The sequence below is a fragment of the Rhipicephalus sanguineus genome, chromosome 2, assembly GCF_013339695.2.
Source record: "Rhipicephalus sanguineus isolate Rsan-2018 chromosome 2, BIME_Rsan_1.4, whole genome shotgun sequence".
Taxonomy (NCBI): Eukaryota; Metazoa; Arthropoda; class Arachnida; order Ixodida; family Ixodidae; genus Rhipicephalus; species Rhipicephalus sanguineus.
In genome coordinates this window covers 182,829,129-182,854,941 of record NC_051177.1, presented here as the reverse complement: position 1 = coordinate 182,854,941, position 25,813 = coordinate 182,829,129, and the positions used below count along the sequence as shown (strand labels likewise).

Genomic DNA, 25,813 nt, shown 5'->3' with positions numbered 1-25,813 from the left:
CGATCAAACTGGTTTGCGCGACCGAAGAATACAGCGTCGCCCCTGCTGCCAACAGGGAAGCGGGTTTTTGCAAGCAAGCACTCGCCCGCTCACTGACCTATATTAATCTATTCCTGCTGGCACTGGTCCAAGCTACCCGATCGGTTGACCGTCGGCGTCGGTGGTTCAGTGCCGGCATCTTTTTCGAATATTACAAAGATTTATTTTCGTTATGTAACGTAGAAGCTGACCGGTTTAAGAGTGAGTACATTTCATTGATGCCAAGACTGGAAGATGAAAGAAAGGAAATTTTAGAAATGCCTATTACAGAGGGAGAAATTAGAAAGGCGATTGATAGTTTAAATAATGGCAAGTCTCCGGGACCGGATGGCTTAAGTGCTGCAGTGTACAAGGCATTCAAAGACGTGATCGCGCCTTTTTTGGCGGAGGTATTTAATGAGGCTTTTGAAAATAAACGTTTAACGCCATCTTTTTTGTCAGCTCACACGGTTTTAATACCAAAAACAGAAGATCCGATGAAATTACGAAGTGTCACGGCATATAGACCAATTAGCTTAACTAATGTAGACTATAAGATATTAATGAAAGTATTGGCAAAGAGATTACAGACAGCTATGAAAAAACTGGTTGGCCCCCACCAAACTTGCGGGATAAAGGGAAGGAAAATAATGACTAACATACACAAAGCACGATCAATTCTTGAATGCTGTGACGCGATGAATCTCAATGTTGCCATGTTGCAAATTGACCTTGAGAAAGCATTTGACCGTGTGCCACATGACCTGCTTCTTTCAATACTTGAGTATGTGAACGTTGGTAGTTTGATATGCGACGGAGTGCGAATGGCTTACACAGGATGCACAACACGACTGGTTATAAATAAATCAGTGGGTGAGCGTATACCGGTGCTTCGATCAGTAAGACAGGGATGCCCACTGTCGCCCCTACTATTCGCCATTTTTATTGAACCATTCTGTTTAAGCGTAATTAAGAACACCTCGATACGCGGATTTAATTTACATAAGGCTGAAGTTAGCCTTCTTGCTTACGCAGATGACATCGCAGTTTTCTGTACCAGCTATGACAGTATAATGCATGCCGTCAATGCCGTCAAAAGTTTTTGCCAAGTAAGTGGTAGCGCCGTAAATTGGGATAAATGTCTTGGTTTCTGGCATGGGGAATGGGACGTCACACCAAGGTATTTTATGAACATTCAGTGGCAAGAAATGCCAGCAAAGTATTTAGGAGTGCCGCTGGAGAACTACAGTGACAGCGAGTCATATTGGAAAAAAGAAACAGAGGTATTACGAGATAAGACAGACAAATGGAAGGGTTGGGGTATGTCAATATTCGCGCGGGCCACAACGTGCAACTTGTTTCTAGTAAGCAAGCTATGGTACGTAATGCAAGTGTTACATTGCAGTAGAATAAACGTTCAAAAAATACACAGAGTATTTGCGGTCTTCATTTGGAGCTCTGTGTGGGAAAAATCAAGTCGCACGAATCTTTTCAGGAAAGTACGAGATGGGGGGCTTGGTTTAACGCATATGTACATACGTCAACTCGTCAATCGTTTTCTTTTCCTTCGTGATACAGATGACCCTTTTCTGAGGACAGTCATACAACTGAGGCTGTGTAGAGTCTTATCGGGTTTCATAGTTTCGTCACAAAGTGTGCAAGGACCCATAAGGGGCTATCTTAAAGAAGTTGTTTCATCATTCCATTTCTTGTCAGCGCGTTTTTCATTTGAATACTTGACTGAGGTGTCACGTAGAAAATTGTATAAAGACCTTGTGGATATTTTATTGCCTGTACCGTTGTATCGTGAGCTATATTCTGCAGGCCCAGGCCAAGATGTACTTAAACGCGTGAAAAGAATGCTCGTAGCCCCAGGAGTTAAAACATTTTTCTTTAAATTGCACACCGGCACTTTACCAGTTAAAACATGGTTGGAAGATAAAGGCTTATTTGTACCATGGGGCCCAGATTGTTTTCTATGCAAAAAACCAGAGACAATTGAACACGTTTTCCTAGACTGCTGGAGTGGGGTGTTTTTTTGGGACATATTACAAAGAACTCTAAAAAAGAAGCTACCGTTAAACTCACATGGAATCCGGTTTCTCTCGGTTGAAAATGAAGATGGCGTACCTTACGACCTTATTATGCTCCTGGGCCTGCATAGTATATGGCAAACCCGAACGGCCTTTCACAATGCCGATGTGGAAGTCAGACCTGTTCGCGATTACTTTTGCGAATGTGTCTCTCGTTTTGTCGAAATGCAGAAAGTGCAGATGGATGTACCGGAGTGGGTTCCCAGAGTGGAGTTGTTGTTACACATGCCAAAGTTTTAAGATGTAGTCAGCTAACAGCTGATGGTGTATCACTGTACTTTTCCCTGGTTTACGATTAGTGTATGAAAATTCTTTGTGAGGCAATAAAGAAAAAAAAAAAAAAAAAAGCGTCGGTGGTTCAGTGGTAGAATACTCGCCTGCCACGCGGGTGGCCCGGGTTCGATTCCCGGCCGACGCAGGTTTTTTTTTTTTTTTTTTTTTTGCAGCTAACATTTAATTTTCACGTAGGATGAGGTCACAACTGTTGCTATCTGACTACTTTTTTTCAGGCACCTAAGGAACGTAGGCAAGAAACATAAAAGCTCTACTTCCAAGTTCACAATATAACGCGTACCATTTGCAGCGTGTTTATTTTCATTTTTTATTTATTATTGTTTATTTTTTTGACAATAAAGACTTGTTTATATATGCTATCATGGTGAGTCTCCTGTCGTCTTCCCAAACGAACTGCACGTCGAGGCAGAAACACTTTGCCGCCTTTAAGGTTACAGGGAACTAATAAACAACACTTGTTAATTAATTTATTATTTCATGATTGAGGACATTTCTTTATATGAAAACGTTGTATGGTGTCACTCTACATGGCGTATACTCAATTTTTAGAATTTGAGACGTTCGTAGTCGATTCATGGTCCAGATATCGAAGCCGAGCGAGCCGGGAGCGCAGAAAGGCGGCCGCAATCTGAAGTCACACTGGCACTTTGACGAAGAAACGAAATTTGAAGGCATGTCGCAGCAGCATCTTCTCATGCAAAGCTGCAAGTCATTTCACTTGCACCAGAGGACTGGCCTAATGTTGCGTGTTCTGTTTGGTGCTTATTACGGCGAAAGCCTTACACGGCTAGAGAGTGACAAAGTCAGGTGGGCCGATCCCGGAGTTTGTGAAACGGCGAGTGCGGTGGAGAAAGCTATGAAGGGGGGGGGGGCTGCTACTTATTGTATATGAAGGGTATTTGAAGTAATTAGAAGTACTAATTAGCGCATAAAATGAATGAAATTTTCATCTAGGGAAATCACGGGCGTATTAGAATTAATGTAGGACGAGCATGCAAGGGAATGAAATGTGCATTAAGAGTGGATCAAGTGTAAAAGTGAATTAAACCGAACAAAATGTTAAAGCAGATACCTGTATATTCAAAGAGCGAGAATTCTGCCGATGTGTAGCCCATGCATGAACACACAGGTCTCAAGATTCCTTCAAGCGTTAGTGTCCTTTCTGTTCAAAGTAATAGTAAGTTTTCTTCGCATCTATTTTTTTTTTCTTTCTTTGACTTTTTCCTGTATCCACGTTTTCCGCGCCACTTCTACGGCACTAAAACTACTCATCAAAATCGCCCATCTAACAACAAGGTTTGCTGATGCATTCTTCGTTCTTTGTTTGATCCCCATGGATTCCCTCTCGTGGACTCCTCTGTTTTCAACCTCACATGCACGTCGCAGGCGTTCCGGGACATTCAGACGATGCTGCATGAGTTCCACAGCACCGACGCCAAGGAGAAGTCGTACACGCTCCTTGGCCTGCAGCCACAAGACGCCGGCACCAAGATGGACCTGTGGGCCCAGCTTCTCCAGACCCTCGTCACGTGCGTATCAGAGCTCACAGCAGCGATGTTTGACAGCGAAGGTGTATATATAACCATAGGCCAGTCGTAACGCGAACAGCAACTCTACGAACAGAAATCCCTCAGCGTAGGTGCATATGTGCCACGAAAATTGGGCAAACCCTACTATAGCCACAACTCGTCCAATAAAAATGAAGAAGGGAACACAGGTAAGAAGAACTGAGCGTTGGGCGAGTTCGTATTCTGGAACACAGGAGCGGCATACACAAACGTGTGTGTCACACAAATGGGATAAACACTTACCACTGGTCCACTAAAATGTCGCGAAACGGAGAATTTGACGAACAGACGCACGCTGTTAAAAGGGCTACTGAACACGGAAGTGTTCAGGAACATAGGTGCACGGTGTTGACACGAGGCGCGTGCCGCACGGGGCTATTAGCGGCGCCTGCGGCGCCTGCGCGAAGCTCTGCATCTGCGCAGTTCATTAATGGTGTGGTTATCTTTCCATCGCGCGTATTGCGCCACCAGTCAGCACCTTCGACGAATGCTTCGATGAGGTAACGCGATGCGCATGGTTAAAATAGTATCACCGCAAACTCGCTGTGCATGTGCCTAGCCTCGCGTTTGAACTAGTAGGCGCCACCAATAGTAGCGTGTGGCACGCCCTCTCGTGTTCGCGATAAGCGTACTTACGGCTGCACGTGTGATGAGATAAATTTGCAGGTGTACAAATTAGACCTATGTGCCCACGCACAGCGAAAGAAAATGTATATTGATGTGTGAGTCCTTTGTCCTGCAGTGCGAATATAATATTGTTGTGATGATGGCCAGGACGATGCGTGACACACTTCGTCACACACGACGCAACGTGACGCAATATCGACATTGTTTACGGATTCATTTCGGTGCCGCCATATTGTGCTGTTAAACTTGCCATTCTGCATGTTGAACAACTAAACGAAACAGCGCTACGGTCGACGTACACACATGAAAACGGTTGGTGGGGTGCATTCAACGCTTCCTGACCTTATAATTTACATCGCAATATACAAAACTAAGAAAACATTCGTTTAACAGCCCAAGGTTGCGGCGCCCATATGTCTTATTTAAGATCGTCTATACAATGTAGCGTCATAGGCAAATGTAAGAGCGACCACAGTTTGCGGTCTTTGTGTGTGTTTCCAGCTCTTACGTTTATTCACAACTTGTTCGAAAATGCACAAAATAACCTGTTTTACATAAGTACATTGCCAAACTTTTGCCTTTAATACACCGGGTGAACTCGTCTTGACATTCCGTTCTTTCAAGTCTCACGGTGCGTGCCGTCTCGTGACAATGGTCGTTAATCATGCTCGTTGTTCGTTGGCTTCCTCATCTCCATTTACTTTATTTTTTTCTCTTATATTACACAACACACGACATCGATCTACAAGTCCTTAACACTCACGTAACAACATGGGCTGCCGACTGCATTGTATCCGGGCCAACGATTCTACGAAATACGCTCACGCAGCCTCTTCCAGACATTGTATGTTCCTCGGAAAAACATTTCTCTTGAACCTATGTGTATTTGTGTTTCGTGCGTGACCGCTTGTTTTCTCCAGTTGAAATTGACTCAGCGCCACAAGGCGTGTGCGCACATATGTGTGCATCTGCAGGACTAAGCGCAAGACAGCTAATCCGTGCGGAAATGAGGACCAATCAGAGAACGCATCGCCTGCTAGCTTTTATTGTGATGCTGTCTGAAGCTGATCCTACTTAGCCCTCAGCATTCTACGCGAACATTTCTTCCGTACATTACAGTAACGTCAGTTGCGCAAATTTTCGACTTCAAAGCAACGCCAAAGTCAAATGTTAAGTGCATGTAAATTACACATCTTGAACACGAGGAAGGCCAGCCATACAGGGCGCAATGCCAGGTTAAGCCAGAAAAGACAATCCGACGGGAGGTTTCAGGTTCGCGTTTTACCTCCCGCTCATAGGCATGAGCAAGGAGAGAGGGGGGGGGGGGGGGGCTCCCGCCTTCTTATCATCCTCATGCATTCACTTAGTCGGACCCTTTCCGTCATATTTTAATGTGCAAGGTCATGGCCAAATGGTTAAGAACATAAGTAAAAAAATATCTTGTCAGTAAGAAGAGAATGAGAGTAAGATAAGTTAGTAAGTACGAAACACGTCTAGTCAAGCTGAGTAATAAAAGGGCCACTTTTGCGTTGAGCGCTCTCTTGGTGAACCTTAAAAAGAGGCGAAAGAGGGAAAGCATGCGCTAGCAGAACTTCGTGTTCATGGGGCTAGGTGGTTCATTCTTTAAGATTAGGAGGGCAGTGCTGAATAAGCAAGAAACGCAGAAAGAACGCGTCAAAATAGAACGGGTCGACTTTTTAGTTGCCTACCTACGACTCCACTGCGTACTGTAACTGTGCGCCTGTTCATTTTTGTATGAAATCACTGTTGTCCCCATTTATGTGGGCGTGTATACCTGGCTCGTCCAGATGCGAAAAGTACATTATATAGAGAGTAAATGGTGTTTTAAGAACGTAATTATCTTCCTAAAGATGTCACTGCTGGTGTTGATTGAGAAGAATGTCTGTACGATTGAAGGGAGAATGTTTGCCTACAATATTGTTCAGTGTTTTTAGCTGCTTTTCTCGTACAGGAAAACCCCGAAGAAACAAGGAAAAAATAGGGTCGTTAGAAAAATTTTGGAACGCTTGCCTTTTATCGGCGAAATCATTTCGACAATTGCACTGACACGCTCTTCTTCGATTTTTCGTTTTGTTCGATGACGATGTGCAATACTAACGCGAATCACATGCTTCCTGCAAATCTCACCACCGTTATTGAGAAAAATGAAAGTAACAGAAATAGAGGACCTTAATTCCGGGGATGTAATGAGATAGACAATTTCACGAGACAGTAAGAAAAATCAAGCGTGATTAGACAGTCAGCTTCAAGATAGAATGTGTTTAAATTAAAAAAAACTTGCGTCGGCCGGGAATCGAACCCGGGCCACCGGCGTGGCAGGCGAGTATTCTACCACTGAACCACCGACGCCGACGTGAAACGTGTTCTTTTGTATTCAGCAGATGGCGGGTCTCGCAGTCCAGCGGCCAGCTGCAGCATTGCTTGCATCAAGGTAGTTCTGAAGACCTGCACGAAGGAAATCGCGCATATTCTGCAGCGAAGAAAACATGTGAGGCGAAGACACATTGGTTTGAAACAAAATTGTGCGGTCATTGCTATCGCTGTTCGAGCCCTCCCCGCCCCACTCCCCATCGAAAGACGGCAGGAAATAAGAATCAAATCACTCACCGTATAACAACAGACATACGGAGCAAACCCTCGAAGCGTCAACCACACCTACAAATCATCGTTGAATATTTATTAGCGGAAAATGTTAATACGCTGCTTTCTTGAAACATGCTTTACCCGTGCTCTCGAAGTGTCACATGAAAGCTCTCGGTTAGCGATAATAGTAAGGGTATTCGGGGTGGCTCGAGTTGCTGTTGATGAGAAGCGCAAGAAGAAACGAAAATAGAGCCAACTTATACTCCGTTTCATAGATCAGGTGCAACGCTGTGGAGGCTAGAATGAAGGAAAGAAGTGTTAATTTTAAGGGCTCGTTTTTCTTTGTTATACACAATATTATTGAGCACTAACAGACAATAATGCCAAGGAAACTATAGGGGATGTTATTAGTAGTAAATGTAAGGTAAATGTGAAGAAAGAAACGTGGACGAAAAGATAACTTGCCGCGGGTAGGGACCGAACCTGCGGCCTTCGAATAACGCGTCCGATGCTCTACCAACTGAGCTACCGCTATAATAATAATAATAATAATAATAATAATAATAATAATAATAATAATAATAATAATAATAATATAATAATAATAATAATAATAATAATAATAATAATAATAATAATAATAATAATACTTTATTGTACACATCCATGAAAAGTACAAAGAAACGGGCCTGTCGAAGTCTCCGAAGACTTCTGTGACTATACAGCGATGTGGTTACGAGGTCACGAAATAACTTTTCTTTGTTTTTGCCAACGAACAGACGGATAATAATAATAATAATAATAATAATAATAATAATAATAATAATAATAATAATAATAATAATAATAATAATAATAATGGAATGGTCACTTAACTTAGCCGGGAATCTACAACAGAGCTGAAAACTTGCGCGCCTCCCGTATGCCTGCTACACGTTAAAGGAATCATCGCAGGCGTTCGCCGCAGACATGAATATGCTTAATAGAAATTCTGTTCAGAGTGCGATGAAGCAATACAATAGAGAAGCTCCATTCTTTTTCAACGCTCTGCCGAATTACGTTTTCTGCGACAAAGGAAGCTTTTGTTTCTCTGGGGTTGCTAGCTACCGTTGGGCTTTCCGAACGAGCGCTCGCCGGCTCAGTGACCTACATACTGAACCAGGTATTGAGAAAAGAACGGCAATTTCCTATACGAATGCACGCGCACGTGCGGGCGTCGGTGGTTCAGTGGTAGAATACTCGCCTGCCACGCGGGTGGCCCGGGTTCGATTCCCGGCCGACGCAACACTTTTTATCTTTCTTTTGTGTCGTGTGCTTTACCTGAGGCTCTTCGATCTCAGTCGACATTTCTTTTTTTCTCGGGCCTGATATAGTGTCTCCTTTCCAGCCGACGTGATGTGCGATTCTCCTTCACTACACTGAACTTGTTCGCAGAGTCGCACAAGATGTCCAGAAATCATGCTGGTGCAAGGACAACATGATACGACACATGAATACGAGGCAGCCCTTCCTTTCGTCCGCATGATGTACGCCGTCTTCTAATTATTATGATTATTATTATTATTCTTTATGAATTGGTTTCAATTGAATTGAATTGACTTTATTTCTGCTGTTTACAACAGAAAGGAAGCAGAAGCTAAAGGCCATGTGGCCTGACAAAGGCTTCTGCTCCTACGACAGTTCGCTCTCGAACTACGTGTACTGTCTGTTTCTGGGGTGCAAACACGTCCCACGTTGCACAGATGCAGCAGATGAGCGTAAGGGGGGCTGAAATCAGGCCTATTACTAAACGCCGCGTCATCTGTTGCGATGCTATAGCTCGCGTTCTTATAAAACTAAAGAATCGGTGTAATACTCGCTTCATGACGTCTTGGAAGCGGCGGCATCTTTGATACGTGGTATAAGCTGAAGTCATTGTAATATGATAACTTCAGGACATCCGTGGAAGTAGTCAGGTCATCGTAACATGAAATTGCGAGCATAGCCTATGCCACAAGCGCAAGCATCACCAGGGAGAACAGTACACCTTCCAGACTAAATACCGCGAGCAAACACGCACATTCAGAAGCTTCGCTCGTTTTCCTCGAAGCTGATGGTTTCCTCCGGAATTTACCTCATTCAGTTTTATTCAGTCGCAATGTGCTGGTTCGAACCAATGCGTTGCGACGCTTTCTGGGTTTTCACACCGCTAACGGAATTGTGTCGCGTCGCTGTTCAGTGAAATGTAGGCGCAGGAAACTACTTTAATACGCAGTGACTTGGACTATCGTCGTCAGCGATGGAATATAAACGTAAATGGAGATGGTCCACCCAGCTGGACACACTCCAGCTTGAAAATATGGCATTGGGGCCGCTAAAGTCAACGTTTACATCCACAAACGTCGGCTCTATTTTCGTTGCGTTGTGTTATTCGCATTAACTAAGAATGCAGCCACCTTAAAAGCGTATATTATCACTAATCCAGAACTTTCACGTTACAGACAGTTCGAGAGCGCGGCTAAAACATGATTCAAGCAAGCAATGTATCAGCTTTTCCTGTTAATAAAGAATTTAATAACTGTTTATTCAGTTTATTCTCAGGCTAGCAAAACCTAAGCAAGAAATATATAAGCTATACACCAAGTTAACAAAATAACGTGTACCACGTGCAGCGTGTTTATTTTTATTTGTTTTACAATAGAGACCATTTTATATATGCTACCACGGTGAGTCTCCTGTCGTCTTCCCAAACGAACTGCACGTCGAGATGGAAACACTTTGCCGCCTATTAGGTTACAGTGAAATGACAAATTAACAACACTTGTTAATTAATCTATTAATTTCCAGATTGAGGACATTTCTTTACATGAAAGCGTTGTATGGTGTCACTCTACGTGACGTACACTCAATTTTTTTGAAATCGCACGTGATTTGAGACATTCGTAATCGATTCATGGCCCAGATCTCGAAGCCGAGCGCGCCGCGAAAGCAGCAAAAGCGGTCACAGTCTAAAATCAGGCCGGCACTTACAGTCCCGAAGAGACAAAATTTGAAGGCATGTCTTGGCAGCATCTTTTCATGTAAAGCTGCAAGTCATTTCACTTGCACCAGCGGACTGCCTTAATGTTGCGTGTTATGTCTGGTGCTTATTACGGCGAAAGCCTTACACGGCTAGAGAGTGAAAAGCGAAGTCAGGTGGGCCGATCCCGGAGTTTGTGAAACAGCGAGTGCGGTGGAGAAAGCTATGAAGGGGGGATGGGGTGTTACTTATTGGAGTAAGGGTATGCCAAGTGATTAGCCGTGATAATTAGCGCATAAGTGGAATGAAATTTTAATTGAAGTGAACCATATATGTATAAAAAGTAATGCACGACGAGCATACAAGTGAATGAAATGTGCATTAACAGTGGATCAAGTGCAAAAGTGAATTAAAACGAATAAAATGTTAAAGCAAATACCTACATAATCAAGGAGCGAGAATTCCCCCAATGTGTAACCCATGCATGAATACACAAATCTCAAGATTCTTGCAAGCGTTAGTGTCCTTTCTGCACAAATTAATGTTTAGTTTCATTCGCGTCTGTTGTGTTTGTTGTTGTTGTTTTTGTTGCTTTTGTTGTTGTTGCTGATGTTGTTGTTGTTTGATATTGTTGTTGTTGTTGTTTTTCTTTGCTTTATTCTGTATCCACGTTTTTTGCGACACCTCTATGCCACACCAACTACTAATTAAAAGCGCCCATCTAACAACAAGGTTTGCTGATGCATTCTTCCTGCTTTGTTTGATCCCCATGGATTCCCTTTCGGGCCCTCATCTCATTTTTGTTTCATTTTTTTATTTATATGATGATAGTAGTATTGAAGAAATACACAAAGACAAGAAATTAGGAAGAATAAAAGAATAGGAAAATAAGAAATAATCAGAAGCTCTATGTACGTATACAATATGTGGTGTATAAAGCACGAGCACATTCTAATTTCAATCTGATCTGCATGTCGCAGGCGTTCCGTGACATTCAGACGATCCTGCACGCGTTCCACGGCACCGACGCCGAGCCGAAGTCGTATACGCTCCTAGGCCTGCAGCCACAAGACGCCGACACGAAGAAGGACGAGTGGGCCAAGCTTCTCCAGTCCCTCGTCATGTGCGTATTCGAGCTCACGGCAGCGATGTTTGAGAGCGCAGCTGCATATAACTAGGCCAGTCGTAACGCGAACAGTAACTCTGCGAACAGAAAACCCTTAGCGCAGGTGTGTATGTGCCACAGAAATTGGGCGAACCCTACTATAGCCACCACTGGTCCAATAAAAATGAAGAAGGGAACACACGGGCGGCAAACACCGACGTGTGTGCCACACAAATTGGATAAACACTCACCACTGGTCCACAGAAATGTCGCGAAACGGAAAATTTTGCAAAAATTACACCATCTCCCGCTAAAGGGGACCATGAAGCGATGCGAAGCAACATTTCGGCGCGTAGAGCCCGCGTTTCAGAGGGGGAGTGTAGAGGGGAAGTAGAGAAGGCGAGGGGAGAGGGGATGGGGAGAGGGTGAGGAGAAAAGGGGAGAGGTAATGGGAAGTGGAGAGGGGTAGGGGACAGGGGAGGGAAGAGGGAGACGAGATGTGTGGAGAGGGCTTGCACATGCGCAGTGAGGGTGGTCACGCCGCACACCACCACCGAATTGAACTCCGCTATAAGATGCTTCACATCTAAAAGACGCATGCTGTTAAAACGGCTCCTCAACACGGGGGCGCGTGGCACATGCACGGTACTATTAGCGGCGCCTGCGTATACCGGCGCGAAGCTTTGCAGTTCATTAATGGCGTCGTTATTTTTCTATCGTGCACATCACGTCACCAGCGAACACCTTCGCGGAATGTGCGCTGAAATGACTTGGTGCGGATGAAGGTAAAATAGTCTCGCCGCTAACCCGCTATGCATACGCATAGCCTCGCGTCTGTACTAGTTATAGGCGTCACCGATAGTAGCGTGTGGCACGCCCTCTGGTGTTCGCACTGAGCGTGCTTGCGACTATACATGTCGTGAGATAAATATCCAGGTATACAAATTAGATCTACGTGCCCACGCAAAGCGCAAGAAAATTAATATCGATGTGTCAGTCATTTGTCCTGCAGTGCTAACAGAATGCTGTTATGATGATGGTCACTATGATGCTTGTCACACTTCGTCACACATGACGCAACGGGACGCACTATCGACACCGCTCGGTTATAACGTATACTACGGTTACAGACTATCTTATCATGTAAGGGGGTCGCCAAGTCTGCCTCATACATTCACTCAGTCGGACCCTTTCCGTCATGTTTTAAAATGCAAGGTAATGACCACGTAGGTTAAGAAAAATATAAGAAAGAAATATCTTGTCGGTAAGAAGAGAATGAAAGTAAGATAAGTCAGTAAGTACGAAAAATATCTAGCCAGGCTGAATTGTTAAAGGGCCACTTTTGCATTTAGCACTAGTTTGGTGAACCATAAAAGGACGCAAAAGACGGAAAGCACGTGCCCGCAAAACTTTGTGTGCATGGAGCTAGGTGGTTCCTTCTTTCAGTTTGGGAGGGCAGTGCTAAATAAGCAAGAATTGCAGAAAGAATGCGTAAAAATAGAAGGGGTCGACATTTTGGTTGCCTACCTACGACTCTACTGCATACCTTAACTGTACGCCTGTTGCTTTTTTTATGAAATGAGTGTTGCGCCCGTGTGGGCGTGTATACCTGGCTCGTCCAGATGCGAAAAGTACGTTAAATAGAGAGTAAATGGTGCTTTAAGAACGTAAATATCTTCCTAAAAATTACACTGTGGGCGTTGATTGAGAGGAATGCCTGTACAATTGAAGGGACAAGGTTTGCTTACAATATTGTTCAGTGTTTCTAGGTGTTTTTCTCCTACAGGAAAACCCCGGAGAAACAAGGAGAAAGCAGGGTCTTTATAAAACTTTCGGAACGCTTACATGTTATCGGCGAATTCAGTTCGACAATTAGGATGACACGCTCTTCTTTGCTTTTTGTTTTGTTCGATGACAATGTCCAAGACTAACGCGAATCACCTGCTTCCTGCAAATCTCACCGAAAAATGAAAATAACAGACATAGAGGACCTTAATTCCGCAAATGTAATGAGATAGACAATTTCACGAGACAGGAAAAAAAATGAAGGGTGATCAGACAGTCAGCTTCAAGAAAGAATGTGTTAGTAAATAAAAAAAAGCTTGCGTCGGCCGGGAATCGAACCCGGGCCACCAGCGTGGCAGGCGAGTATTCTACCACTGAACCACCGCCGCCGACGAGACGTGCGTTCTTTTCTAGTCAGCAGATAGCGCGTCTCGCAGTCCAACGGCCAGCTGCTGCATTGTTTGCATCAAGGTCGTTCTGAAGACTTGCACGCAGGAAAGCGCGCATCTTCTGTAGCGAATAAAACATGTGCGCTCAATCAAAATTGTGCGCTCATTGCTATCGCTTTTCGAGCTCTCCCCACCCCCCTCCCGATTGAAAGACGGCAGGAAATAAAAATCAAATCATTCACCGTATAACAACATGCATACAGAGCAAACCCTCATAGCGTCCACCACACGTACAAATCATCGCTGAATCTTTATTAGCGGAAAATGTTAACACGCTGCTTTCTTGAAACGTACGTGCTTTGCCCGTGCTCTCGCGGTGTCGCATGAAAGCTCTCGGTTAGCGATAATAACAAGGGTATTCGAGGTGGCTCGAGTTGCTGTTAATGAGAAGCACATGAAGAAACGGAAATAGAGCCAACTTAGGCGTGCGCAGGGTTCCCCATAACACCGGGGGGGGGGGGCAGTTTCATTGCAGCTCCCCCCTCCCCCTGATCGACTCTGACAGAGGACAAGCTTCGGAATGGATACCAAAATGAACATGAAGCGGTGACGTGCTTCACAGAAGCACGCGTGAACCTTTGGTATACGGTTGTTTTCCTGGGATATAGAGTGCATTAGAACAGAAGGTTCTATACTCGGGTACAAGCAAAAAAATTTGCAGTGGCTTAGCTCGGCTACCTCGGGATATTCGTAGCGTTAGCAAAGGTTCAGCTTATTATTCTTAGCTTTCCAGATTGTCTAGGATTATTAGCCTTCTTCTGTTCATTCTTCGTACGCTGAACCGCTAATTGCCAGGCAACTACTTCGGGATCCGATGAGATAAGCTTCTCGGCTCTTCTGCGCCGTCGAGCAGCATTTGCACTTTCCTTCTCCATGGCGTTACCCACCTGCAAACGCCAGTCAGAGCGCTATCAAGCGGCTCCAGCACAGTGTCAGACGGCGAGCGCACAGCGAAGGCGAATAGCTGCGCGCGCGCTGGCGCCAATACGTCTGCCAAGGCTACGGCGTCACTCCTCTGGAAGGCGCAGACCGGCGGTGGCGGAGTCTGCATAGCCATAACCCTGTACTATCAACGATAACGGGACATGTCCAACTGAGTCAATGTACGAGGCAGACTAGGCACCCTCCGAATGTCATATTCTTAATCTCAAAGTGCATCTAACATAACTGGTGGGCCATCTCCATTGATGTTTCTATTCCATCTATAATGAGGAATGTCAACGTGAATTCGTGTTAAAGTAGTCATCCGCGCCTACATGTGACTCAACGGCGACGCGACAACATTCCGTCAGCGCTATGAAAGCCAGCCAAGCGTCGCAACGCGCTGGCTTCCACGAAGTAAATTCCCCAAGGAAATGATCAGCGCCAAAGTAAACGAAGCAAGCGCCTGAACTTACCTGCATGCACGTGGTCTTAAAAGTGTTCTCTTCCACCTGGTGAGGCAGGCGCATGTGGCAAAGGCTATCGTCGCAATGCCATGTTATGAGGGCGTCACCACTTCCAATAACGTCATAAAGTTAGCATAATGCAAGAACTAGTTAGTTATTCACGTTTCAGTGACTTCCTCGCTTTAAAGGCATCACGAAGTATAGCACTTATTCGTTAGTTTTATAAAGATTCGGACTTGCATTGCAAGAGAACAGGTAGAATTCAGGAGTGGGTGCCATTTCAGCCTCACGTTCGCGCATCTGAGGTTTCTGTGCAACGTGGGACGGCGTTTGCACCTCAGAAACCAACAGTGTGTGCGGTTCGACAACTCTCAAACATGCGTGGACGGCGTACATCATGCGGAGAAAGCAAGGCCTGCACCGTGCCTGCACCTCGAGATTTATTCATTTCTAGTGTCGTGTTGTGCTTGCACCATTGGCTGCTGCATGATTTCTGGATTTCTTGTTCGCCGCTGTGAAGCAGTTCAGTCTGGTCATCTGGTGCAGGTGATTCGAACGGATCTTACGTCGAGCTGGTGAAGAGATAATTTCTCAGGCCTGAGAAAAAAATGTCGAGTGAGATCGAACAGCCTCGGGTAAAAGCAATGGCACAAAAAAAAAAAATCTTGCGTCGGCCGGGAATCGAACCCGGGCCACCCGCGTGGCAGGCGAGTATTCTACCACTGAACCACCGACGCTCACTTTTTTTTTCTTTATTGCCTTGTAAATCAAGCCTATTTACATACTCACCAAAAAAAAAAGACAAGGGTAGAGCTATACAATTACAAGGTGCAACTATGAACCGTCAGCACTGAGCTGACTACAATCAAAACTTTCGCATGCGCAACAATAGTTCCACTCGTGAAATCCACTCTGGTACATCCTCCTGCCCTTTCAGCACTTCAAGAAAACGGCACACTGATTCGCAGAAATATTCCCGTACAGATCTCACTTGTACATCCGCATTGTCAAAGGCTCTTTTCTCAATATCTGGTTCAGTATGTAGGTCACTTAGCCGACGGCCGCTCGTTCGGAAAGCCCAACGGTAGCCAGCAACCCCGGAGAAACAAGAGCATCCTTTGTCGTTGAAAATGGGATTTGGCAGATTGTTGAAAAAGAAGAATCGGCCGTTTCTATTCTAACGCCTGAGACGATTCCTTTTGTGCAGCAGGGATACGAGGCGCGCAAGTTTTCAGCTCTGTTGTACATTTCCGGCTACGTTTGGCGACCGCTCGACTATTATTATTATTATTATTATTATTATTATTATTATTATTATTATTATTATTATTATTATTATTATTATTATTATTATTATTATTATTATTATTATTATTATTATTTATTAGTCGGGATGCATGCTTGCTATGCTCCTGCCCGTTTTTCGGTAAGCAGCAGTTTTTCCGCTGTGAAAGTTGTTCTAAACGTGTTCATGCGAAGTGTGTAACCTGGCCTGATGAAGAGCTGCAACTTCTGAAGTCTGGATCGCGCTCATTTTGCTGCAATTTATGTGATCTGAGCAGTTCTTCTGGTAAGCCTAACGAAGACAACTCGGCGGCGTGCAGCGATGAGCACTGCAGCTCTCAAACCGGTTCCCTCTCCACGTGTGCCCCTCCAGGTGGTGACCTCGCCGGGCTGCGCCGCCTCCTCCTCGACGCGTTGGAGGGAATCTCGTTCCTCAGCGACGAGGTATCCCAACTACGCGAAGAAAACGAGCGCCTCCGTAAGGATCATTCCCGCGGTGTTGAACAACAAGCCCGTGTGGTCGCCTCCCTTCGTGCAGAGGTCCGCTTCCTGCGTGAGGAGCTGACGCGCCGCACGGCCGCCGTGTCAGTTAAGGCACCTGTGATCCCTCCAGAGCAGGTGACCGTTGGCCGATCTGTGACCTCCAAGCAACCTGCGTACTCTGAACAACCTCTGTCCAAAATTCTTTCATCTTGGAATTCGCCGCCATGTGACGTAGACACGTCCGAGCGTGTCAGTGTGATGCCTGCGACAGCCTCTTCTGCAGCGGTAACTGAGGGTGTAAGAAAGAAGAAACCCGCCTCGTTTGGAGCATTGAAGACATCCACTATATCTGTAGCTCAGCGGCCACAACGGCCACAACGGCCAAAGGCCATTTTTGTTACGAAGCTGAGCCCGGACACCACTGCTGCTGACATCAAAAAACATATTGCTTCATTCGATATGTCTCCCATTTCCTGCCGGCGACTTCAAACAAGATTCCAGTCATATTCTTCATTCTATATCGAAGTTGACGAGGAAACGCTACAGCGCCTGAATGACCCTTCGATGTGGCCCCTCGGATGCCTCTTCAAGCCATTTCGTGGGGAGCTGCGCAATGACATGCTTCATCCCTCTGAGCTAGTGCCTGGAATCGAAAGTGCCGTGTAACGTAGACATATTCTACCAAAATGCTAGGGGTCTGCGTACCAAGACACTGGAGTTTTTCTCTAATGTTCTTTCGTCTTCTTTTCCTATTATCGCTATTTCTGAAACCTGGCTCGGCACTGAAATTCCCTCATCGGACTTTTTTCCCCCGACCTACACCACCTTCTGCCGTGACCGAGATTTCAGTGAGACCAAACAGAAAGGCGGTGGCGTGCTGATTGCCATAGAAAATTCACTGAAATCCGTTAGACGGAAAGACCTAGAAACTATCGAAGAATCGAGCTGGCTAGAAATCAACCTTGAGCGCCGTGAAAAATTGTTGATTGGATGCTTCTATTTACCGCCCAGCATTTCCCCTGCCTCGTTTCACGATGTCATGTCTTCTATTGAACTTGTGATATCTTCTCATAGTGGGCACAGAATTATTGTTCTTGGGGATTTCAATGCACCTGGAATTGAATGGAGCACGCTTACCTTTTCTCATTACAATCATTTCACAGAGAAAAAGTGCAGCCTGCTCTTGGACTTTCTGGCGTTTAATTCCCTAGTACAACATAATTCAGTCGTCAATTCCAGTGGCGGCGTCTTAGACCTGTGTGTGTCAAACGATCAACCCCTTGAAGTTTCCCGCTCCAACATCTCTCTTGTACGTCCGGACAAATTCCACCCACCACTTAACGTAAGATTATCTGCATCAGCCGAAACAACGAGCTACAGCAGTTACGTAAACAAATCTCCAAGATTTGCGTTCAAGCGAGGAGATTACACGGGCCTCTATCATCACTTGTCCACCGTTGAGTGGTCACAGGTTACTGACAAACCTAATGTTGATGACCAGGTTGATCGGTTTACGGAGCTTGTACTGAGCAGCGTGCTTAATTTTATTCCCCAGTATACACCTAAACAACGTAAATATCCCCACTGGTTTTCATCTGAACTTATCAGTGCACTGAAGCATAAAGATCACGCACACAGGAAATCTAAATGTTCTCCATCCAGCGAGTGGAAGGAAGAGTTCAGCTTTTTTCGAACTCTCTCTAAACGCCTATATAAACGGGATCATAGTTCGTACATTGAATTCTTAGAAAAAAACGCCTCTGACAGGCCGGCTGAGTTTTGGAAGTATGTACGTAAACGGTCCAGCAAAAGCGGAGAGTCCTTCAGACTACTAGACTCAAATGGGGTAGAAGTGCATGCCCTCGCTGACTGTTTTGCCACACATTTCTCATCCGTTTATAAGGCCTCAGACTCCAGCACTGATATCAGACAACAGCCCAAGGCAGTTAGCTCATCCAGTGCTCATCCAGTTAGCTCATCCAGTTAGCTCATCCATCGAATTCCGCGTAAGTTAACCAGAGAGAACAGACCGTTTCATGTACCCGCCTGCTTCTTCCAACACTCTACCGTTCACAGATTACAAAGTCTTTATAATATTAATTTTCTTGATCTTGACGTTTTTCATAGTCCACAATCATTGTTTTTATCCGAGCTCTGCACTGTTTTGACATAGTATGGCACAATGTACAAAGTCTTCCCTTCTCCGTCTTTCCGCATAGTTGTATATGTGCAATCTAATTTTTTATTCCCCTTCAATATTTCTCATATTGTCTTATTTTACTCCTCCCCTTTTGTGTTCATTTGTCGTTGTCTACGTGTTTTTGCTCTTTTTATTTCTGAAGACTGTCTGTATTGTATTGTTTATTTTTATTGATTTTTTTTTGCGTGCGCCTGCACAAAGACCTCACAGTTGTTCCTGGGCGCGTTAAATAAATGATTGATTGATTGATTATTATTATTATTATTATTATTAATGTAGACGAGTATTATATTAATAATCGAATGGTCACTTAGCTTAGCCGGGGATCTGCAACAGCGCTGAAAACTTGCGCGCCTCGTATGCCGGCTACACGTTAAAGGGGCCCTCCAACACTATTCAACCCCTCATTTTTTACTTGCGGGTTGCGTAGACTGATGGCTGGGGATAACTTTAGCATAGGTCTAAGCACCAATATCAAATGATTTAGTATTTTAATCACGCGTTGAAGTCGCTACATCGCTGCTGACCGCATCGGCGCGTATATAGTGGCGCTTGCCAGAACTATTGCGGGCGGAAATGACGATGATGAGCGCCAGCCTATGATTGGATAAGTGTAACGTTAGAAGTGATCGTAACGTAGCATCAAAGTTGAGATTACTATTGTGTTTCGTTTTTCTTTTCTGTGCTTTTTCAATGAACTCCAAATAGCCGCCGTCGCAACAAAAAATATCACTACAACCACAAAGTACGACAGAGGCGCTGGCTGCCATTTCACCTCTGGTTTCTTTTTGCCTGCGCCGGTCGGATGTCCATATGAAACGCTTGTCCCTCTACCTTCTTTTTGCGTCTGCACGTTTGCGAGCTGCCTCTTTCCGCATGTGCGGTACACCATGATTGTTGTTGAAACGGTGCAAGTAATCCTCTTCGTTGAATTGTTGTCGCTACACAGTCGGGCTGCTCTCCGAACAACCCGCGTAGGGGCGACCGTGTTTAACCCCCCATGCCGCTCCACAAATTCCCTTCTCAGAGTGTTGGGTCTAGGCCATATAGTCGTGCGTGCTGGAAGTGTGGCTCGTTCCACTGCGACATGGTGAGTTGGCGAGCAAGCACGCTGAGCTTCCTCAGCACACTCACCTTCGAATTCCCCCAGGACTTCGTCGAGGTGACGCTACCCTTCTGTGCAGGTTATGGTTGGGTGTCGCATTTACCTGTGCGTACGCGTTCCGCATAGGAATGGCCGACACCGCAGCTTGTGACCACTGCGGAAGTGATGAAACAATTAAGCATATTCTGTGCGACTGTCCACAGTACTGTTCGCAGAGACAGTCACTTTGCAACGCGCTTGACAAATTGGACAACCGAACTCTTTCAGAAGAAAGAATCCTGCGCCACCGACAGGACTTTACGTCTCAGAAGAAGGCTGTGCAGGCGCTAATGCGCTTTCTGCGTTCAACCGGGCTATCAGAACGGCTGTGATAGGACATCCTGCATGTATGTGCATGTGTGCATGTTTTGTTTTGTTTTTATTTTATCTCCCTTTCTCTCTGTCCTCTTTCCGACCCCTATATCCCCACCCCTGTGCAGGGTAGCAAACCGGTCGCTCGCACCAGGTTAACCTCCCTGCCTCTTCCTTTTCATCTATTTCTCTCTCTCTCTCTCTCCCTTCTCAGAATGAGAGGAGGGAATGACATGGCATGTCGTTGTAAGGAACAGCAGACAAAGCCTTGCCAGCCACGCTTCGAAGCAGTAGCGCCCGCTCAAGTTCTGACAAATCAGGTGTCAGGAACCACATTTGTTACTATGGCAACGACGTCAACAATACGTCGGAAAGGAGAAGCAACAATGGTGTGCGAGCTTCCCCTACGTAAGAGCTTTCAGCCCATTGCATTGGAGCGCCATCCGACGTCACAGCAGAGAGTGAAATGTGGTCACGTGACCCCGCGAAAGTCGAGCTGAGGGTAGGCATTTTTTTTCTTGTATTTTGAATTTTCTAAATTGAATAACTTCGTACTGCGTGCCGCTATCGCTGCCGTTCTTGCTGCACTAGTTCGTCCGTACTTCAGTCTACGCAATCCACGAGTAAAGAATGGGGGGGTTCTTTAAGAAAGGGCCCCTTTAAAGGAATCGTCGCAGGCGTTCACCGTAGACATGGATATGCATAATAAAAATTCTATTGAGCATGCGATGAAGCAATACAATAGAAAAGCCCGATTCTTCTTCAACAATCTGCCAAATAGCATTTTCTACGACAAAGGAAGCTTTTCTTTCTCCGGGGTTAGTAGCTACCGTTGGGCTTTCCGAACGAGCACTCACCGGCTCAGTGACCTACACTTGAGAAAACAGCGGCAGTTCCTTGCGCGAGTGCGCGTGCATATGTAAGCGTCGGTGGTTCAGTGGTAGAATACTCGCCTGCCACGCGGGTGGCCCGGGTTCGATTCCCGGCCGACGCAGAATTTTTTTTTTTTCCATGTTCTTTGAGGCTGTTCGATTTCACTTGACATTTTTTCTCGGGTCACAAAAGGACGTAGACAAAAACAAGAGGGGACAAACACACAATTTTTCTTCGAAAAGGAACAAGCACCAGCTATCCCAACTTGCCATTTTGTTACAATTGTTTCTCAGGCCTGAGATATTGTCTCCTTACCAGCCGACTTAATGTCCCATTCTCCTTCACCACACCGAACTTCTTCACAGAGTTACACAAGCTGCCCAGAAATCAAGTAGTAGTCAATGGTGCAAAGGCAACATGATACTATAAATGAATGAATATCGAAGAGCCGGCACAATACATGCCTTACTTTCGTCCGCGTGATGTACGCCGTCCTCTCTCTCTTTTTTCTTTTTTTTTAGCTCTCGAACTTCGTGTACTGTCGGTTTCTGGGGTGCAAACACGTTCCACGTTGCACAGATACAGCAGATAAACGTAAGTTGGGCTTAAATCGCGCCTATTACTAAACGCCGCGTATTTTGTCGTGTTTTTTCGAAACTAAAGATAATAATAATAATAATATGTGGGGTTTAACGTCCCAAAACCACGATTTGATTATGAGAGACGCCGTAGTGGAGGGCTCCGGAAATTTCGACCACCTGGGGTTCTTTAACGTGCACCCAAATCTGAGTACACGGGCCTCAAACATTTTCGCCTCCATCGAACGAAACTAAAGAATCGGTGTAATACTTGCTTCATGACGCCTTTGAAGCGGCGGCGTCTTTGATGCCTGGTAGAAACTAAAGTCTTTGCATTATGACAACTTTATGACATCCGTGGAAGTGGTTACGTCGTGATAACGTGAAATTGCGAGCATAGCCTTTGCCACAAGGGCAAGAGTTAAGTTTGGGTCGATGGAGGTGATCCCAATGGTTCGGATGATCGTGGCGACACGTTGAAGGACTGGACAGGCCCGGTTGTTCAGATCCTGGCAAACTTGAGTTTATTTACACACTTTTACACTGTATGACAAAACAAAGGCCGGGGCGGCCACTGAACAGCTCTCGCGACAACACTGGGCTGGGCCCGCGCCAAGCGTTCAAGCCCTTAAGAGAATATCTCTAAGTCCTTCGTCCCTGGATTAGAGTCGGCGCCAAGCACGACCTCTGTCCCCTCCGCAATCTCTCCGTCGAGCACCAAGCTCTCCCCTCTCCTCTCTTATTTCTTCCTTTAAATCCACCCTGTCTCGTCTGAGACCGCCTTACGGGACCAACCCTTTTCGGTACTCCACCAATGAAGCAGAGAACTTTGTTTCTCTCAGAGACGTGTCTCCGCCTCCACGTTCCCACGCTTCGCTGCCCTCACTATGCGGCAAGCCAACTAAAACGCCATCAGTCACATACACAGTCAAAGTACACTGAAATGCACCACACCAACGTGCCCAGTTTACTATGCCGTCTCGAACCTTGTCTGCGACAAGATGCCGCCGCCTGTTGCAATCCGCCTCTTTCATTTTCCTGTGCTGCCCTCTGCTGTTTTGGTGGGGGTTTGGTAGGGGCCGGGACAACCGGTATTGCCAGAAGCAAAGCCTCCGAGATAGAGAGACGTTTCACGACGTTTCCGCTAGGGGAGAGCGCATGCGCCGGGGCGTCGTGAAAAAGGCGGATTACTGCAAAACCACGTCGGTGCTCATTCAGTGAGGACCGTCGCGGCGGCGACACATTGTTTACGTTGTCAGCCTCCGTGAGATCGCTTCCGCCGCACGGGTGACACCGCCGCGAAAGGAGCGGTCGACAAAAGGTCGCGGGGTTCGGCTACAAAGGCGCGGGTAGAGGCGAACGGCCTAATGGCCCTTCCGAGCGCCCTTTTTCCGTCGGGCGCCGTCTGCGATTAGTCACCGTTGATCCGTACTGGTGAAATCTTCCCCCGAACATAACTGCAAGCATCACCAGGGAGAACAGCACACATTCAAGACTAAATACCGCGTGCAAACACTCACATTCAGAAGCTTGGCTCGTTTTCCTCGAAGCTGATAGTTTCCTCGATAATTTCCTTCGTTCAGTTTTCTTCAGTCGTAACGTGCTGGCTCAAGCCAACGCGTTGCGACGCTTGCCAGGTTTCCACACCACTAACGGAATTTGGTCGCGTCGCTGTTCAGTCAAATGTAGGCTCAGGAAACTAATTTAACACGCCTTCACTTGGACTATCATCGTTATCGAATGAATATAAACGTAAATGGAGATGGTCCACCCAGCTGGACACATTCCAGCTTGAAAACATGGCATTGGGGCCACTCAAGTCAACGTTTACATCCGTAAACGTCGGCTCTATTTTCGTTGCTTTGTGTTATTCGCATTAACTAAAAATGTAGCCACCTTAAAAGCGATTATTATCCCTGATCCAGAACTTTCAACTTACAGACAGTTCGAGAGCGCGGCTAACACATGATTCAAGCAAGCAACGCATAAACTTTTCCTGTTAATAAAGAATGAACGACGATTTGCAAGTGTGGTTGACGCTATGAGGGTCTGTTCCGGGTCTTATGCGCGGAATGATTAGTTTTTTATAGCTGCCTTTCTGTGGTGTGCCTCAAGTGTACTGACCGCAAGAAGCGCACTGTTTTGTTTCCGACTAATCCGTCTTGCCGCACATGCGTTCTTCCCTAACGAAGAAGCGCGCTTTCCTGCCAGAAAACAGTCATCCTCAGAACGACCTTGACGAAGCGAATGCAGCAGCTGGACGTTGGACTGCACGGCTCGCTGTCTGTTGAATAAAAAAGAAGCCTTTACTCGTCGGCGTCGGTGGTTCAGTGGTAGAATACTCGCCTGCCACGCGGGTGGCCCGGGTTCGATTCCCGGCCGACGCAAACGTTTATTTGTTTTTTTACCCAGCATATTTTATCTCGGAACGGACTCTTCGATATCATTTGATTCTTTTTGTTTTGCCTGCTTTTGAGAAAATATGTGTCTCATAGTCTCCGCCCGTTTCGGATCCTTTATCTCGGGTATTTTCAATTTTGTCAGTGAAGATAGTGAGGTTTGCAGGAAGCCTGACGTTCACGTTAGCCTCGCACTACAATTTCATCGAAAAAAAAAGGAGAGCGCAATCGTCGTAACTGTCGGATCAGACTCGCCGAGATAAGATAAGCGTTCTGAAATTGCTCTAAAGACATTGTTCCCCCTTTTATCCGCAGTTTTGCTATACAAAAATATCACTTAAAGGAACGCTGAACTATGTTAAATAGGCAGATATTCTCCCTTCGATCATGCAAGTGTTCAACATCACCTGAAGCAGCACCTAGACTTCTTTTTAGCAGACCTGATGATATGCCCGTTATTAAAGCCGCTTCTACGTACTGATTTACACTTGTTTCATCTGGTGGAACGTGATTTTTGTAAACATGTGATTTGAACAAGAGCTTCGGGATGTTTTTGCACATTTCTGATATATTATTGCTTCGTAACGTCAGTCCATATTCTTCATATACACAACCTTCAATTTTCCCGTTGTGCACTTATTCATGACAAGAACTATTGTACCACCCCGTGCAAATACCAATCTCTTAATTTTCATTCTTAATTATAAGAAGCAAAACTGGCAGCTCTCCTTTACCATCCGACCTGGAGCAGCTCAACAAAACGCCGGCGTAAAGAAAGGCGGCCGCTGCACCGGACGAAGCGACACGTGGTCCTGGGAGGCGCGACTCGCTGAACGGACCCTGGGAAGCCAACTGGCAACCCTGAGTCAGGCCCGCCGAGCCGCTATAGCCAGTGGAACCTTGGAAGGGCCCCACACGCAATGAACCACTTTTTTTTTTAATAAATGTTCTGTATCTCTCTCTCTCTCAGGCTGTGAGTACAGAGCACCGGTGAGTACAGAGCACGTACAGAGCTATAAATCGTCTGCTCGTCCCTGTAAAGAGAGAGCGCACGCGAAATGCGAATGTGAACGCTCGCGTACTTAGATGTAGGTGCACGTTAAATAAACCCGTGCTAAAAATTAATTCGTCTCCCCACGATTTTTGCACGTAATAGCCCAGAATTAAATTTTCTTTTTGTTTTGTTATGTTCACATAGAATGCCTGTGGTTGCTTCACTTTTGCATGTCATTTGCAATGTCGTGCGTGTCCCGTTTAGGATGACCTGTATCTTTTTTTCTTTCTTTGCATAAACTTTAGTTGCAACCTGGTAGAAAGCACGTGCACTGTACTGTTTATTTTTCGCTATGCCCTGTAGTCTTTCCACTGCATTGTTCAGCTGTGCCACGTTGACCGGTTGTGGTGCGATCATACTGGACACAATATCTTTTTTTTTTCTTCGTATAGACGCGGCAAGGAAATGCGTGAAAGGCTTGCAGAGGCGACGAAGGTGTGTGTGTGTGTGTGTGCGTGTGCGTGTGTGTGTGTGTGTGTGTGTGTGTGTGTGTGTGTGTGTGTGTGTGTGTGTGTGTGTGTGTGTGTGTGTGTGTGTGTGTGTGTGTGTGTGTGTGT

At 45.7% G+C, this 25,813-nt stretch overlaps 7 non-coding genes across 7 annotated transcripts; 4 read left to right on the top strand and 3 right to left on the bottom strand.

The window, feature by feature from the left end:
- The first annotated feature begins 2,458 nt into the window (after positions 1-2,458).
- Positions 2,459-2,529, top strand: Trnag-gcc (transfer RNA glycine (anticodon GCC)). The gene has a single exon. It is a non-coding gene; the product is annotated as a tRNA-Gly (tRNA).
- Positions 2,530-6,899: 4,370 nt separating this feature from the next.
- Trnag-gcc (transfer RNA glycine (anticodon GCC)) lies at positions 6,900-6,970 on the bottom strand. The gene has a single exon. It is a non-coding gene; the product is annotated as a tRNA-Gly (tRNA).
- Positions 6,971-8,417: 1,447 nt separating this feature from the next.
- Trnag-gcc (transfer RNA glycine (anticodon GCC)) lies at positions 8,418-8,488 on the top strand. The gene has a single exon. It is a non-coding gene; the product is annotated as a tRNA-Gly (tRNA).
- A 4,922-nt stretch (positions 8,489-13,410) lies between these two features.
- Trnag-gcc (transfer RNA glycine (anticodon GCC)) lies at positions 13,411-13,481 on the bottom strand. Its single transcript has one exon. It is a non-coding gene; the product is annotated as a tRNA-Gly (tRNA).
- A 2,114-nt stretch (positions 13,482-15,595) lies between these two features.
- Trnag-gcc (transfer RNA glycine (anticodon GCC)) lies at positions 15,596-15,666 on the bottom strand. The gene has a single exon. It is a non-coding gene; the product is annotated as a tRNA-Gly (tRNA).
- A 5,609-nt stretch (positions 15,667-21,275) lies between these two features.
- On the top strand, positions 21,276-21,346 carry Trnag-gcc (transfer RNA glycine (anticodon GCC)). Its single transcript has one exon. It is a non-coding gene; the product is annotated as a tRNA-Gly (tRNA).
- Positions 21,347-24,119: 2,773 nt separating this feature from the next.
- Positions 24,120-24,190, top strand: Trnag-gcc (transfer RNA glycine (anticodon GCC)). Its single transcript has one exon. It is a non-coding gene; the product is annotated as a tRNA-Gly (tRNA).
- Positions 24,191-25,813: the final 1,623 nt, after the last annotated feature.